The sequence below is a fragment of the Eschscholzia californica genome, unplaced genomic scaffold (assembly GCF_041429995.1).
Source record: "Eschscholzia californica isolate CP2 unplaced genomic scaffold, dmEscCali1.0.p SCAF_1, whole genome shotgun sequence".
Classification (NCBI taxonomy): Eukaryota; Viridiplantae; Streptophyta; class Magnoliopsida; order Ranunculales; family Papaveraceae; genus Eschscholzia; species Eschscholzia californica.
In genome coordinates, this window is record NW_028238198.1 from 43,513,900 (window position 1) to 43,530,000 (window position 16,101).

Genomic DNA, 16,101 nt, shown 5'->3' on the forward strand with positions numbered 1-16,101 from the left:
ACCTCACTCTAATCACACCTTGTTTATCCTCTCTTGCTATCTTCATTAGATCGTCGGGAAACATTTCTGGTAGTATCTCGGTAAACCCCGTACTAAGTCTCAGTTTCGAAAGGAAATCCGCCGCCTGATTCGTTTCTCGAAACACGTGTACTATTGAGCACACCTCTAGCCGTGACCACATGTTATGAATTTCTCTAACTATCCTCGTGAGTCGCCAAAGTGGTTCCTTCTGTGGGTTCATAAGTAACTGTATCGTAAGTGCAGAGTCGGTGGCGATCTTTATTTTTGCTTGTGTTGTTGGATTGCCAATTTGAGTCCCAGTCGCACCCATTGCAATTCGTGCATTAATTATCACCGGATGTCTTTCCGTTGAAGTTGCTGCCGCCAATATCGGATCCCCTTCGTTATTCCTTAGGATTGCACCGTATCCTCCCCAAGTATCAGTAAAAGCCCCGTCTGTGTTTATAATCACCTCATCACCTGTTGGGCCTTGCCATCTATAAGTCGTTGGTGCCTTTATCGATAGTGGTATGTCAAGGTTCCAACGTGTAAGGATTTGTTGGGCCTCACTAGTAAATTTCAGAGGTTTTTTCCACGCAGCCACTTTGATTTTTACATCGCTGGTCACTGCTTGTAAGATCTGACTCGTTTGTTTGCTAACTCCTCGAAACACCCTATTATTCCGCTCTATCCAGATGTGGTAAATGTATCCTGTAAAGATTAGACATCCCATTCTAGCAAGCAATGAATTACCTTGGAAATTGTGGACACACCAATTAATTTCTTCCTCCCATCTTCCTGTATGATAGTTTAGAATCGTGTCATCCCCAAACTTGCTCATAGAGCCATCATCTTGAACATCAACGTCTAATGTAGTCCTATCATGGTGAGATGACACCGGTTGAGGAAACAAGACAACTAGGTCACCAGTTCGTTTAGGCTCTAAGGTCCTCTCAGTAGATTCGTCGACATTTAACTTAGTACTAGGGTTAGACGTATTAACCTCGTCATCGTACCTAGTGTTGGGTTTTGTGTCTCCTATTGTTGGTAGCGGAATCTCAGACATCTAGTATGTCTAACACTGGTATCTCCAGGATCTCATGCATAAGCTAATAATACACTAAGAGTTAGAGATTACCTTAATCGCTAAATTGTCCCACAAATCTATCCTATCGAATGCGAAGACCAAGAGCTCCAATTATTGCTTCTCTACTGAAGACACCAGAATAATCAACTTGATCTCTCACCTTGATGCTTGCTAGAACTCCAATGGTGGTCTGATGAAGAATTCCTTCTTCTTTTTTACTAGTTAGATAACTTGGGAATAATCTCTCTTTCTTTCTCTACTTGATGTTGTAGAGTTAGAAAGCTCCTTCAGAATTTTCCACAGCTTATTCAAGTCTTAAGAGACATTATATAAACCCTTAAGTTAGAAACCTTGATTAGGTTTCCTAAAAGTCCCTTTTGAATATGATTTAGGAAATACTGAAAAATAGAAACTAGTTTCTATTTTCTCAACTTCCTAAGTTATGACCGCCCATACCATGCCCAATTGGTCAGATCTGGCTGGCCCATTAGGGCAACCGTCCAGCCAAGGCCGACCCCTTTTTGGGCCCAAAAACTTCTCTTTTATGCCCTGACCCAAATCCCCTTTATTTGGGCCTTTTGTGATATCTTTGGCTGAACTTCTTTTAGGTCTTTGGGATATATTTATGGGTCTTACCCATCTATATATGTCTCATCCCACTAGCCATATCATCCGATCCAATTGTCATTCTTTGGTGTAATCAGATGTAGGATCCGGTCGAACTTTGTCGCTAATTACTTAGTAATTCGACGATCGTTGTTGGTTTCTAGCAAAACATTACGATCCCTAAATCGTCCGGACTTGATGATCTTCTTCATCAATTGTCCTATCTGACAAATTACTTGCATTGCATCTTTGGTCGAAGGGCAATGCTCGATTCCCGTGTCAATTTTCGCTTCTCACCTGATACATCACATCTTTCAGACTTTCTCATCCCGAGCACAACTCTCAAAATAAATTATTAACTTTTAATCCATTTGCGCGCGGCCACGCATTTTTAGTTGTTACTCATCGAGTGGCCTCGAGATACTTTTCTTAATTTAATTAGGACGACACAATCCATTCTTGTACTCCCACTCAGCTTCATATCTATCTTGTCTTTCGCAGTATGCGTTTTTATAATCGCCTTTCACGGTGCACCGTTTGGCGGAACCAAAGTCAGACATTCCTTACATAAGATGAGTGGAACACTCATATTTTAAGGAATCTCTCCAATCTTGTCAATGAGAAGCGTTTGACGTTCATCACTGTTGATGTACTTCTCGTTTGAGGGTTATCCAGTGTATAATTCCTATTATACACCCACGTAGTTGAGTTGAATACACTATTCCTATATCCCATGAAATAGAGCTATCTCGTCGACTCACGTGCTAGTCTTCGTAAGTCATTATTGTCCATAGAATGACCTGGACTAGGGAGATGATAATGAAATATTCGAAGTTCACTTAATAGGGTTTCACTCATCAGATCACGTATCTGACAAACCTATATTAAATGTTTTATTATCTTTGGACTGTCGTTCAAATACTAAACCAAATTTAGACGACTGCGAAATAACTAACTTATTTCTTGATAACGAGAATTTGTAAATTTGAGTCTCTTCCGTAAAACCCTTTTTACCCACTCAATTTACCGGTCAAGGTTTCAGTAAATACCTTATGCTTTAGACCCTTGTATGAATTCATTCGTACTCTGCCTTAGGTGACAGTTTAGTTGACAATTTATGTTGTCAGTTTAAACTTTGCTAATTATCAGTTTAATTGAGGGTCGCTTTCTTTAATATTGATAATCTCTAATAACCCCTTACTAGTGTTAAGGCTTTAATCTCATTCTTTTGTTTGTAGAGTCTGCAACGGTTCCCGATATGAAACACTTTCAAGCCCACTTTTCTCCCATGTCTGAAAGTTTGCAGTGTGTGACATGTTCAACTTTTATACTACTTCATCCTACAACCTTTTAAGATGTCCGTAAGTAGTGGTTCAGACTACCTACTTCTGAACTTGGATGTCGACGTCTCTTAGAGATGTCTTAATGCTAATCATGTCCTACATGACCGATTTTTATGTTTCAGGCATAAAATCTTTCTCATGCGTGCTTGCTCATCAATGCCATTTAGACTCTGACTCTTGCTTTGCTCTCTGTCATGAGTTTGGGTTTAATTTCTCTTATAGAGTTTTTGAGTTCGAATTTTAGAATTTTTGGCGCACCAAGTTTTCTTATCTCAATCCTATCATCCTCTTGATCTATGCTTATATATCCTTAATGCCCAATCGTATTTCATCCTCTTGTATGTGTGATCTTTTATCGAGTTAGTTCTTTAACTATTTACAACATCTTTATGTTGTTCTCAACTGCTGGTACGTACTCTGCATACGAACCTAGAAAAGCATGTTACTCCCACTTACCTTCTTGATACCTCGAGGTTCAAGATTCTCTTCATTCTTTAGGAATAAAAAATCTTTGATTTCCTCGTTGAATCGAAGATTCCAACTCTTCCTTGTTTCAATCCTTCATTGGATTCCCGAAGCATTTATGAATTACTAACTTCTTGAGTCGTATGACCTTATACTTCTATAATATTATTAGGACGATTTTTGACTATGTTAGTGTATACAAAATTAGACTGAAGAGCTCTCGTTCATAGTCTCTTTGTATGAACCTTGTTAGAAGTGACTCGAATATGGATTGGTATCGAACCCGATTTACTGAGACAAAGCTGGTATGCGAAGCAGGGCTGTGAGGCAGAGCTGGACTCCGAGACAGAGCTGGAATGCGGAAGCTAGGCTTATGTCGATCATTAGTGTTATCCGTGTATAATGTCGGTTGTAGAGAGAGAGTCGGTTGTAGAGAGTCGGTGAGGCGGTGGGATTAGGGTTTAGTGGTTATATAAACTAAACCCTAAGAAGAAGTAGCACAATCTCACGAATCTCTTGTGTAAACTTGTTTGCTTATCATAGTGGAAATCATCGCGCCGTTGTCGCCGTGGAGTAGGTCTCACCAACCGAACCACGTAAATCTCCGTGTTCTCTGTTCTTGATTGTTCTTTACTATTTCTATTGCTTGTCTTGATTACTTCTATTGTTCACATTAAACCCCGATTGGCATAACAAACTGGTATTAGAGCTCTGGTTTTGAGGTTTCTCTGAAGGCTAAATACGAGATAGAGAAGTTCGATGGAAGTAACAAGTTTAATATTTGGAAGATTAAGATGCGAGCAGTATTAGTTCAACAGGGTTTGCTGGAGACGTTGAATGGGAAGGCTGCACTCGCGAATCACTTTCAGAAGCAGAGAAGGAAGATCTCATGGAGATAGCTCATGGTCTGATTCTACTCTGTTTGAGCAATGGGGTCTTGCGGGAAGTAGGGACGGAAACTGCAGCCGATGGGCTATGGAGTAAGCTGGTGACAAGGTATATGACGAAATTTCTAACTAATCGTTTGTATCTAAAGAAGAAATTATTTAGTTTTTAGAGATTAGAAGGGCAATCGTTGAAAGACCATATGGATGAACTCAACCGAGTATTCTTAGATTTGGCAAATATAAATGTCAAGTTCGAAGAAGAAGATAAGGCAGTACTATTGCTTGCATCCCTGCCACCATTATATGAAATCTTTGTTGATTCTTTTATGTCTGGAAAAACAACTACAACCTTTGAGGATGTTAAAGCAACATTGAACTCGAAGCAGTTGAGACGGAGTTCAATGGAAGAAAGCAGTTCAGGTGGTGGTTTGGTTGTGAGGGGAAGGTTGCAGCATGTGGTCGATGGGAAGGGCCGTTCACGGTCTAAATCGAAACCTAAGAAGTACAGATGCTTTAATTGTAAGAAGGAGGGACACTTCAAGAAGAACTGTCCCGAGCTTAGGAAGAAGCCAGGTGAGGCAGCAGTCATCGAAGAAGATGATGGTAGTGTCTTGGCAATAATTAAAGAATGTGATGAAGCTGTGGTTTCCTTTTGGTTACAGGCCAAAATCCTAGAGTTGGTTTTCGTCTCTGCGCATGTCTATTATCTCTTTAGTAAGATTTTAATCTTCTTAGTTTGTAAGATAAACTTTTGAACTTAAGGGTTTGTGAACAACAATTTGGAATACTCTCATTTCCCTGAGATAATCTCGATCTAAGTAACTCTCAACTACTTGAGAGTCCGCCTGCGAATCACATTCGTTTTGTGCGGTAGGTAACTGGAGTTATTTTACCTTTTATTTCCTTTCGCAAGGAGCTGCGGTTATCTGTTCTTAACAGTTTTGTTTCTCTTGGTCCAACTTATTCGACCTGTACGTTTCTCATGGTCAAACTAATCCTAAACTTAAGGCATTTCTCCGCAGGATAGTAAATATATATGATATACTCATCAAGGAGACAAATAGTATCGAACATGAAGCTCAAAAAGTAACAATAAATCATCTAATAAAACTTTACTCAGTTTCTTAAAAATCACATGATGTCTCTGAATCATCGACACATATGTCGGACAATATCAAATAAAAGTAACAACGAGTATTTAGGAGATACAACTCCAAATAACTACCTAAAGAAAGAAGGAAGACCACTAAAGAAACTCCTCCAAGGCTAACTATGACTCAAGCAGGTGGCACTTCCCGATTCCCTTGTCTTGAAAAATAAAAGGTTGGGTCAGACCCCAACAAGTAGATTTCGAAACCTCTAAAGCCTCAATAGGCAGTTTTAAGAGCTACCAAAACAAACAGACAACCACATATCATGTGAAGATGTCCAAGTATAGTATCCGATTTGTGACCATTAGAAATAAAGTGTACCACATATGTAACAAACAACAAAAAGCGACATGACGAGTTGGTGTCCACCTTATGTAAGAGTGTGGTCCACAAGGTCATTCATTGTGTTAGCGCCGACCCCATACGCTCCATACCTATATCACATCCGGTAGAGAGGGTCGAACCAACCACAAAACTCTTACAACCCTTCACCAACTCCATCACGCCACACATACATAATATCACACCATTTGTAATAAACAACCAAAAGCAATATGACAAGTTGGTATCCACGTCGTATGAAAGTGTGGTCCACAAGGTAATCCATTGTGTTAGCGCCGACCCCATACGCTCCATATCCATATCACATCCGGTAGAGAGGGTCGAACCAACCACAAAACTCTCACAACCCTCCACCAACTCCATCACATCACACACATATAATAGCATCACACCACAACATACATAAATCAAAATCATATTCGTTAGTATATTCCGACATACGAGTTTCATATCTATAATGTTTGCAAGTAATGAATCAAAGATGATAATAGCCTAAAATTCTCATATTAGTTCTAGGACATGATCATGTATCTATATAAAGAGTATTGCTAAATAGTGAGAGACATCTAACTATAAGAGTTATATGCTAAAATTATGGCAAATAAAGGGGTTTAGCCTTAAATATCATTGTAGTACATGAATGTAGCATGAGAATGTTAATAGAGATTGTATGGTTCATCAAGTATGACATTAGGGCAAATATCCTACAAAACCTCAAACACATAGATGGAATTTCATAGTGATCTAAAATGAATTTGTAGAAATGAAGGATCTACAACTTCTAATATATACATTTGTGTGAAGAACCCTAAACTATGTTCAAGTAATACTAAAACCTAGGGGTTGTAGTGTTATCTAATTTGTCTAGGTTTTCTATAAAAATGACTATTAAAGCCCTAGAGAGATAGAAATCTACCTCAGATCCCATGCTAATCAAGCCCCAAGTAAAGAACAACAAAGAAAATAATCACCAAGCTCTAAACTCCAAGCCCTTCTTCTTCTCCTTCCTTCTTAGCCTTTCTCTCTCTAGAACCCTTAAACTCTCATTCCCTCTCTATACTTACGGCTGCTGCTTGAGAAGAAATAAAAGGTAAGTGGGAAAATGGGGAGTAGGGTTTAGGGAATTAAAAGAGGGTCCTATAAAGACCAATGCTATTTACACCCACTATTTAGGTGGGGGCACTACAGGTTAACTGTTCTTAACAGTTTTGTTTCTCTTGGTCGAACTTATTCGACCTGTACGTTTCTCATGGTCGAACTAATCCGACTCGTACTTTTCTCCCACTTATTTTTGTAGTAATTACGCTGATTAATAGAACAATACCATCACGAGCAACAAACACTTTGTTCTCTGATGGGTCGTGAAAACCCTAAATTTTTCTAAAGAAATTGCGTCTGATTTAGCTAATTTTGTGTCTTTCTTAGATTAGCTGTCAGACGGATTTGGTACTATTTGGGAAGTTGTGTCTAGTCATAGTGTTTTCAAAGGACATGACTTTATCCGTATCCTTCAATTTTATCCCTTCTGGACGCTCCACTTTGGATAGGTTAGTAGTGTAATGAGGATCAACCTCTGTTTTTTACTCAAGAATTCTATCTTGTCAATTGATTATTTGCTTTGAAAGAAACCTTTTTTCTTTCTCGAGGCGTACTTGATTATATTGGACATCTTGCCCACATCTTAAGGATGTGTTTGTTTTATGAGTCATATGTATCTTCTAATTTAGATCATCCGATTCGTTGATGTGTCTGTCATAATCAATTTAGAATCTTTTCCATATAAGTTGTTAATTTAGCACTTTTATGACATCTCAATATAGAAATAAACTTCTTTATTGACTCTCCATAATACTTAGTACAGAGATGATGTTTCAAAAATAAAAACAAATTTAATCTAGACTAGTGCCTAAAGAAGACTTCGATCCCTTTCAGCATCCTTTGTTCCCTCTTGGATCTTTTTTTCTTTAGCCAAATACTCAGTTCCCAGTCCCTCCTGTACATTCATAACGTCAAGAGCATTAGGTATGATATATCAAAATGGGATAGAATTTTTTAAATTAACAATCATTGCTTATACCTGAAACGGTAACCACTGTTCCGTTCTTCTTGTCCTCCAAGAACTTAGGGCAGTCTCTTTTGCAGTGGCACTTGTCATCAGAGTAGAAACATCTGGATTCGGAAGGAATAACCTTGACCATAGCTTTGGCAACTTTTTGCCTTTTCCTTTGGACGTTAGTCTCTTCTTCTGTTTTATCCTTTTGTCCTTTTGAACCATTAGGGCCTCGTTCTTTGGTTCTACTATGCTCTTTTCAGCTGCTATAAGCATTACCTGAAGTTCCTCTAAGGACTTATTCCATCCATCCCTTTCATAGTTCGTCTTAAATAGACTAAAACCATCCTGGAGGGAATGATGGATCTTATCGGCTGCCAACTTTTGGCAGAATAGATTTCCTGGCTTATCTAGTCTACCAATGAGTTCAATCATTTGCTCAACATAAGACCCTACTGGTTTTCCTTTCTCCAGGCGCATGTTAAGTAGTGTTCTGGTGGATATATACCTTCCCAGTCTCAGCTTCTTTTGAAACAATTCCTCAAGTTCTGGATTCATGAGGCGGGCATCCATATTGTTGAACTGTTCTCGACAAACAGTATCAGTGGGTGTCACCATCATGCACGCTACTAGTTCTGCTGCCTTCCGATTATCATCTTCATGTTCTTTCTCCTTAGCAATTGATCCAATTTCGGTATTGAAGTGTCTACGACTTTTAGCTCGCCTTCCAATTTGAGAAGTATTTATCGATTCCTTCCTTCATGGATGGAGTTGCTCAGTACCTCTTTGAGGTATGAGCTTAAGCCGAACTTGTTCTCTTTTGTCATCTTAAAACTACATAAAAGAATTGCAAAGTTTTAAACTCGTTATCGTTTTGGAAAAATTCAGTTTTCCCACATTATTCAATATAAAACCGTCCCTGATTTAATAACGTGATTCCAAGATCCAATTCCTCTGATGTTAAGCGGACTAGGGCCCTGCCCTTAACCCCGTCGTCCTGGGTGAGTGAACTACTCACTGATCATACTCTTATGACTCTTGGTTGATAGTTTGCATTAGTGAATGCCTAATCTATCCTTTTGCCTCGAGTATCCAAAACTCTTTTGCTGATCTCGTTGAGAAAAAACCATTTAGATACGTAGACCTCTGCCATAGGTCTACCCGCATTGTCCCAAGATAAAGGAGGTTCCCTACGGAGGCAGACCCACCTTCCTTGATCGAGGGATCAAAGGGTATCTTAATTTGGGTAGACGTTTTCTCAAAATTACTATTACGGACTTTTACGTTTCGTCTAGTATGTGTTATAGTGAACTATTTACCTAACTAACATCCGCGACATAAAACGTAAATAAATAAGTAAATGCACGCGAGAAAATAAATCAAACACATATGGATCCTAGTATGACCCTAGTCCTAAAATATCTAATCTTCTTTAGGATTCTTCTTATTTCGCCTTTTAGTTCGCATAGATCGCCGTCCTGGAACCTCCATTGAATTCTCCCACTCGCCTTTGGATCATATCTTGAGCTTCTTCAATGGACTCATAGACCCTAAACTTTAATTACAAGACTCGAACGACACGCAGCTCGTATAAACTTGAAATTAAAATTAATACAAATTGCACCCATCCGTGCTTAAAACAAGAAAGAAAAGAAAAACAACTTTCTATGGTCATACTAGTTCCCGCATTCACATCACATGCATTCATATAATATTCAAGACCAACAATTATATATGCATGATTATCCGGGAGATACTTTTGCCGACATCTCTATCTCACACTACGGACCTTAAGGCTATATATTCGTAGAATTTGACTAATGTTACGTTCCGGTTTTATCTTTTATTATTTCCAAAATCAAGTTTTAAGAAAACTTCTGTTTGGGCCTCTGGAATGCCCGGGTCAATTTCAGAAAAATTGGTTTCACTATTACTGATTTCCAAAATCAGCTTTAAGAAAAAACTTTTTCCGGGCCTTCGGGGCCTGAGACAATTTCGGTAAAATTTGGGTGGTACTGGAAGAAAATTAGACTATTGTCGGAAAAACTCCCACTCGGGTCAAGACCCGTAAAATTTCGGCCCATAGACCTAGGTCAACCTCGGAGTGGCTCGGGACATCCCTTGATCAAGGTCCAAGACCATAAGGTCAAGGCCCAACATGTTGGTCCGGGCCAAAGAAACCTAGGTTGTGCATAGGTTCGGCCCGAGCATGTTTTGGCTCAAGTCCGAGAGCTTGGGTTGTGTTTAGCACGGTCTGCCCGAGACTAGATGCGTCAAGACATAGGCCAGACGCATATGAGTCTCGACTTGAGCATAGGACGCTTCTAGCATAAGGTCGAGCCTAGTACGACATCCTAGACGCGTCTAACCGAGATGCATTAGGTCACCTGGGGCACGTCCTAGACGCGCCCATGCCCAAAGACGCTCTCGGGTTTCTTGGGCACGACCAAGACGCGTCTGCGTCTGGCCACGCGTCCTGGCCATCAACTATAGAAACTTCTAATTTTTTTCTTCTTTTACTTCTCCAAGCTGTTGTTCCATCTTTTAGGATACTTCTAAAAACACCAAATTTGATTTTCAAACTGTTTCTAAAATCATCGAAGATCAACTCTTTTGAAAACACTTTTCAAAACCAAAATCGAATCTTTTGACACTCTTTTCAATCATCAACTTTGAAAGTCAATTTGAATAACTTTAAATCACATTCAAACTAAACAAATTGAAGCCTAAAACACTTTTAGACATATCTAACTATCAAAACAAGTATAGATTTGGTCTGAAACTTAGCCAAAATTAGCTATATGCAAGAGGCTCTGACGCCACTGTCGGGTTTGGTGTCTCCTAGTGTTGGTAGCAAATCTCAGACATCTAGTACGTTTAACACTAGTATCCCTAGGATCTCATGCATAAGCTAATAATAACTAAGAGCTAGAGATGACCTTAATCGCTATATTTTCCCTCGAACCTTTCCAATCGAATGTGAAGACCAAGAGCTCCAATTGTTGCTCCTCTAGTCAAGACACCCGAATAATCAACTTGATATCCCACCTTGATGCTTGCTAGAAATCTAATGGTGGTTTGATGAAGAACTCCTTCTTCTTTTGACTAGTTAGATAGCTTGGGAATAATTTTTTTTTCTCTACTTGATGTTGTAAAGTTAGAAAGCTCCTTGAGAATTTTCCACACCTTATTCAAGTCTTAAGAGACATTATATAGAACCCTAAGTTAGAGTAAAATCCTAATTAGGTTTCCTAAAAGTCCCTTTTGAATAAGATTAAGGAAATACTCAAAAACAGAAACTAGTTTCTATTTTCTCAACTTCCTAAGTTATGGCTGCCGATACCATGCCCAATTTGGCAGATCCGGCCGGCCCCATTAGGGCAACCAACCAGCCAAGGCCGACCCCTTTCCGGGCCCAAAAACTTCTATTTTATGCCTTGACCCAAATCCCCTTTATTTGGGCCTTTTGTGCTATCTTTGCCTAAACTTCTTTTAGGCCTATGGGACATATTTATGGGTCTCACCCATCTATATATGTCTCATCCCACTAGCCATATCATCCGATCAAATCGTTATTCTTGGGTGTAACCCGCTGTAGGATCGGGTGGAAGTTAGCCGCGAATTACTTAATAATTCGACGATCGTTGTTGGTTTATAGCAAAACATTACGATTCCTAAATCGTCCGGACTTGATGATCTTCTTTATCAATTGTCCTATCCGACAAATTGCTTGAATTGCATCTTTGATCGAAGGACATCTCCTTCACCTAGTACCCTCTTGAGTTTGGGGCAGTGAGGCCCCTTCCTCGTCATCGAATAACTGTGACTCAACCATCTTTACTTGTTGAGTTAAGGACTCAATCCTCTGACATAACTTCGTCATCTCTCTAAGATAATCCTCAGACTCTGATTGGGATCCATCCTCAAGAATCACTTCATATTATTTCCATTGCATAGTTTTAATCACAACATAATACAATTTAAGAGGAATTGATCGAAAGACCAAATAGTTTTTGAGAAATAAAACCTAAATCCACAGTAGGAGACAAATTAGTTGCAGATCCAATAGATAGTTTCTTGTCAATTAAAAATAGAAATTACAAAACTGTTTGTACTTTACACGATATTTACAAACTTGCCACTAAAGAAATTTCGTGTTTATGGTGTATTTCGGGTAAAATTACATATTTACCATTCACTAAAATAATGACAAGTCAGTTAACAAATGAAAATTATAAAATTGTTTGTACTTTACACACTATTTACGGATTTTCCATTGAAGAAAATCGTGTATATATGTTGTGTTTCTCGTAAAATTACATATTGTCCATTGAAACTTTCTTTCCTTGTATTTTGGCAGATTTTTGATGTACAATAATGTACTGTACTTTACACGTGATTATGTCTTATACACTTTTCAAATTTCTTACACTTTCTTAGAAGAAAGTATAGGAAATTTTAATGTACATAACTAAATGTACTGTACATATGTTTATATCATATACACTTTTCAAATTTCTTACACTTTCTGGGAAGAAAGTATTGAATATTTTGTTATGTACTGCACATTATTAAATGTACTGTAAATATTGTGAGGGTAGGAAATCGCGGGTCAAGAAGTCAGCTGGACCGGGTCGTTGACCGGATGTCGAACCTCCACCTGTTAATATTTTTGCGGGCATCGACGACGTTTTTGGGCTTAACCTGTGTAACACAAGGGACAAGAACACACGTGACCGTAAGTCCCTTGGGACACCGGGATGGTGCTGGTCTAAGGGGGTTCCGACGGTCAAGTCGGTAAGTTTGCAAGAGAAGTAATCGAGGCGTAAATGATCTCCTTGGAAATATCACTGTTGGTTGGTGGTCGGAGTTTAGGCACAGCTCGTAGAGTGGTCGGAGCTTGCTCTCTACGGATTAACTGACTCGTTAAAAAGAGGGTGTGTCACAATACTCGTGGATGAGACAACCTTGTGGAGATAAAGTAATTTGCATACTTCGTTAGGAGAGAGAAAGACGGGTCATCCTCCCTTTATGAGTGGTCATAGGAAAGAGACATGTCGTCCTCCTTTGAATGTAGGTCAACCTCCTTTGATGAGTAGTCGTACGAGAGATAAATATGTGTCGACCTCCTTTTGATCAGTCGTATGTGGTAAATAGATATTTGATTAGTCGATCACAGAGAAGGAATAAGACGATGATAGTGGTGGAAGTGTCGTAGACACCTGGTTGATTCCTCTGTATGAGAGAGAAAGTGGTGATGAATATTCGATGACCGATGATCGATGATCGAGCGTTTTAGTGTGAAGCGGGATGACTAGTAGTCAATGTATTCGCATATGAGAGAGAAAGTAGTGGGGTGTCTTAGGTGATAACCAGATGATATTAGAGTGCTTGATAGTGATATCAGTGGAGTATGGGTATGTTCGGCGATCACTAGATCATCCAGTGTTTGAGTCGGTTGGATGTCCTGCATCATTCTAGGTTCCGTCCTTTTATAGTGTCGTGGAACGACTGTTACCCAGTGATGAGTTGTCATCTCTAAGGGTGGCAACGCATGGGTTGTCATCATTAATATGGATTTCATATCCCCCTAACGGATATATCCAGGATATTGTCATCTTGAATGACTGTAACGTCTCTTCAACGGATATAAGGCAGGAAGTCCGTTGAGGATTTGAGGGCGGACCTCTTTATCCGGGGCCGGATGTGCTTCTGTACTTAGATCTGCTGAGGAGGTGAGGGCAGACCTATTCTCCCAAGGCTGGAAGTGCTTACGTGTTTCAGCCAGGTGAGGAGGCGAGGGCGGACCTCTTCCTCCAGGGGTGGAAGTGCTTCTTTACTATGGCGTTGCTTCGGGGTGCCCGAAGATAAATGGGTCGGGCCCATTAGCCATTAGTTCATGGGATTGGTCACCGAGTAAGCCCATCAATCGTGAATTTTTTGGAGCACTCCTGGTGACGTATTTTGGTCCATAAAAATAAGATTATGTCTCGTACACTTTTCGAATTTGTTACACTTTCTGGGAAGAAAGTATAAGACATTTTGTTATGTACAGTACATAATCAAATGTCATGTACTGTACATATGATTATGTCATATATACTTTTCAAATTTCTTACACTTTCAAGGAAAAAAAATATAGGACAATTTGTTGTGTATAGTACATAATCTAATGAATTACAACTAATGAATAACAAAGCATTTCCCCTTTATTGATCATCACCATCGACATCATACAAAATAAAAGAGGAAAAAAAATACACAATTCTTCTCGATATCATCATCATCCTCGTACATACACCTGCAACTAAATTATTTCATTTTCAATCTTTCAAACTTCCAGATCTTTTACACGAAAAAAAAATCAAATTTGTTTAAATAAACTCTAGATCTGTACAAGAAAAATATTCTTTGTAACTTTGATGTTGAATTCTTTAGATTCTGCTAAAAAGAATCTTTTAAATTCCATAATCTTTGCTTCATCAATTTCGTCATGAAAACTAACGGAAGAAGACCAGTCAATTTTTTATAAAGAAAAAGACATGAAAAAATATAGAGAAAAAATTGCATGGGCTCGACTTTGGGGAATAAAGAAAAATCCCCGGAGAATAAATTCTCTGGGAATCCATGTTTCTTTGTAAAATCTCTCGGGAATATTTTCCTATGGGGTATACATAAAAAATTTACAATTAACTTCTTTCTTTTTCCATACTATTTCTTCTTCTTTGGAAAAAGAACTCTTCTATGTCATCTCCTCTATTACTTCTAGCCAAACTTTTTGTTCTTCTTTCTCCATCACTTTTCTTACTTATTTTCCCTAATCTCCAACCCTCTACCCTTATTTCTCTAAAACCAAAAACAAAGTTAAAGAGATAAAAAGGGGAAAAAGAATTCTAAACCCTAGAAATCATCAAACAAAATCTCTTCAAGCTTTAAATCCATCTTTCATTGGACGTACAAAGCAAGTTTCTTTATCCATTAATCTTCTCCAAAAGAGGTAAACACATTCGAAACCCTAGAAATCAGTTAATTTTGAGTCTTAAACCATATTTTTCATCACTTCTAAACATATTAGGTTTGTTCTCCATGTTTTTAGGGTTTAATGATTAGAAGAAAACAAAGCTTTGGAGAAAAAAATGAAAAAAAAAAATTGGTTTAAGTTTATAAAAGTTCCTTTTAAATTCTTTTATGGGATTTTCTAAAAATTTAACTTTTTTTAACTCCAAAATTGAAAGCCCTATAGCAACAAATAGAAATGACGAAAGTAAAGAAGACATATTAGCTAGTCTAGTTTCCGAAAGGAAAACTAGATTTGGTTTGATAAATATCAGAAACTATTTTAAAGTCTCTCTAGTCGGGTCGTTCCCTAATACCCGACAATTCCAAGCTAGTAGACTCATTGATCCGACGACATTGGGGTTGCCGACACCCTTTTATCTGACTGGTCTGACATTAACTGAATCGCATTCCTCTATTCTGATGCTTCTCTGGTTGTTCATGCACTTGAACCGATTCTGCCCCTTGAGTAGCAGGATTGGACAAGGACCCAATGCCACGAACAAAGGTGGTCTTCTCCATTAGAGTTGTCCTGTCAGAATGAGACGAACAAAGGTGGTCATCTCCATTAGTGTTGTCCTGTGACGAGTGAGTCAATAGTTCACCAAAAGTGTTAGAAATAAATGAATTATTGGGATGAAGTTCAGTAGAGGTAGTTTCATCAGAAGAAACTGATCCACTCCCAGAGAACGGAGTGAAGTCTTTTCCGCATGAGCCAAATTCTCTCGTCAGATTTCAGACGTTAAGGACTTTCAAAGATTCCTTGTACTTAGACACCATGGCCTTTACAACTAATGCTCTTTGAGCCTCCGTTAGTTGTTGTTTCAGCAAATCCCCAAAAGCCAAAAGGATCGGACAAAACTTTGAGGCGTGGCCTATGATTCCACAAGAAACACAAAATTGAGGGAGTTTTTCAATACGTATCTTAATGACAATCAATTTCGTGTTCGATAAGCGGAGATAAACTCGATGGGGCAAGGGTTTAAGACATTCAATTCTAATTTGACCAAATACACTCCACGTATTAGCATCTTTGACGATGGTTGGAATGAATGTACCAATAATGGAGGGCGTCACTCGGTTAACAGTTGAACGGTTAAAAAGGGCAAGAGGG